Consider the following 2,500-nt stretch of genomic DNA (forward strand, 5'->3'; position numbering starts at 1 on the left):
ATGCCCAAATGAAAGTTATTGGACAGTTGCGGCCGGCTCTCCAGAAATTCCGCGTCCGAATTTAGCCTCTCGGGTTTCCTCTGATTTTGAGCAGACCCGCTGGTGCCTCTTCAAGATGAGAAGAGTTCCCGGTCGCCGGCGTCGTGCAAACGCGCGTAAAAAAAAAAAAATCCACGGCAATCCTCCTCATCTCCGCGGGATTAGTCGTCAAATTCCCATTAGAGCGCCGAAGACGGAGCATCTGCCTCCGTGGCTCTGCCTTTCTCTCCAAATTAAAGGATAAGGAGCTTCCAGCGTCCCTGTCATTTCTCCTCAGAAAACAGAGCTCCTTTGGGTTCTGTGCTCCTGAAAAAAAAAAGAACCAAACTCCCTCCTTTCACCTCCCACGGGCCCGTTCACCTCCTGAATTACCTTTATTATAATCATTTTATTTTCACCCAGACCAGTCTCCCTCTCAGGCTCCTGAATAATACCTCTAATAACAGTCGTGTCAGAGGTAAGTGGATTATTATTGACAGAAAGCTCTGATCTGTGTTTTCTTTTTTTCTCCCACCACAGGACAAGATTCTCAAAATCACTTTTTGTTGATTCTCCACTTCTGCCTGTAATATATTCTGTATACATATTATATTTTGCTGTTCCTTTCCCCCCAAGAAAAAGGATTCATCTAATAATTTTGTGTCAAAATGTCAATTTAAAGAATGTGTCTACTGCTATATTCTTTGATTAAACTAGAAAACCACATCAGCTGACGTCGAAACCCCGGGTTGTCTTACGGGAGACAGTTCTGGCTGCCAAACAACCTGATTACTTATACTCTGTGACAAAGCACTATGCTAGTGGAGTTACCAAACTGGTCAGAGATACTGGTTGGACATACTGGTTAGAGACGGGATGGTCTCTACTGGTCAGTATAGATGCATCCCAGCATCTCAGGATCATAGACGAAGTTCCTCCCCATTTCTATATGGTACAATCTAAAGAGGAATTATGGGTACCCCCCTCCTCCGCACAGACATGCGCGCGCGCACACACACACACACACACACACACACACTTCCACCTCCACTCCCAGTACAGGGACAAGATTACCACAGTGCTGCTTTTAAGCTTTTTTTAAGTTGTCGGGACAGTCTCGGGTGATCAGCACTATGGTTGTGAGCAAGAACACTTACAAAAATCGAAAAACCAAAAACCCGGACTGTTAGCGCCCATCCCTGTTCCAGCTTGTATGATGTCATTCAAGTCCCGCGGCCTGAACCCGAGGCCTTGAGGAGAACAATGCCTCTAACCCTGCATTTAGACTGGAGCCATGTCTTAAAATACACTGCCCCTCCCAGGGCATTCCCCAATCTCCTTCATTCTCCCTCTCACTGTGTGTTTTCCCACAGAGAAAAAAAAGCAAATCAACAGTTTTATTCTTAATAAATTCTACGAGCACAGGCCTTTGGTTCCTGTCCTTTCCCCCGTTAATGTTTAAAGAGCCTACCCTTAAATATTCCATCGGAAAACGACTGAAAAGAGAGAAGGGGAAAAAAAGACAGACAGGGAAAACAGAGAGAGGGAAGGAAGACACCCTGAGTGACTCAGCCAACGTTTAGACGGTTTCCGCGGAGCGGGGGCTTTCCACCTCTGTAATTTTGTTGCCATTTTCTTTAACCAGAGACGTGGTTCTGTTTACTTAATTCTTCAAATGTTGTGGTTCTCATGAACTCCGCAGAAATGGCCTCAAATTTAACCACGTCTGGAGATAATTACGTACCTCCGCATTCTTGCCACAGATCTCATCTCTGTCACAGATTACAGATTACAGATTATATATTCTGACCATCCCCCACCTGGAACACAATATTAGAGAGACCCTCATCACCCTCCATATCCTCATCACTATGCGTAACGGGAATCGTAGCTGTCTCTTGTACAACTGTTCACCATTAGTGCCGGTGATCACCGCACTTCCAAATTCACCCTCACCAACAACTTCATTGCTCTGTCATTTTTATTATTATTTTAATTTAAAGAATGTGTTAAAGAAAACAGAGCGACAGGAACAGAGAGGAGGTCCAATTAGCCACCATCACACCCATACTCCCAGTACTCAGAGAGAGAGAGAGAGAGAGAGAGAGAGAGAGAACGAGAGAGAAAGAGAGAGAGATAGAGAAAGAGAAAGAGAGATTAATCAAGACGGTGTGGTGTAAAATAGGTCAAACCTTTTCACCTGTAACTGTTCTACTTCTGCTCACCACCTCCAACCTACAGGCAACCATATGTTTCTCAGCATGTCTGAGCATGTGTAATATATTCTGACTCACATGCTTCAGTAAACAACCTGTGTGTGGTGTGTGTGTGTGTGTGTGTGTGTGTGTTCATGCTGTGTGTGCAAGAGATAGAGAGAGAGAGAGTGAGACAGAGAGAGAGAGAGAGAGAGAGAGAGAGAGTGTGAGTGTGTGTGTGTGTGTGTGTGTACGCGTGTGCGTGTGCGTGTGCGTGAGTCTGTGTG

The 2,500-nt window shown here is 45.1% G+C and overlaps 1 protein-coding gene across 1 annotated transcript in view; it reads right to left on the minus strand.

Annotated features, from left to right (window-relative positions):
• Positions 1 to 2,500, minus strand: part of unc5b (unc-5 netrin receptor B) — a 39,694-nt gene that overhangs the window by 17,415 nt on the left and 19,779 nt on the right. The window lies entirely within an intron of this gene.

The sequence above is a fragment of the Chanos chanos genome, chromosome 4 (assembly GCF_902362185.1).
Source record: "Chanos chanos chromosome 4, fChaCha1.1, whole genome shotgun sequence".
In the NCBI taxonomy this organism is placed as follows: Eukaryota; Metazoa; Chordata; class Actinopteri; order Gonorynchiformes; family Chanidae; genus Chanos; species Chanos chanos.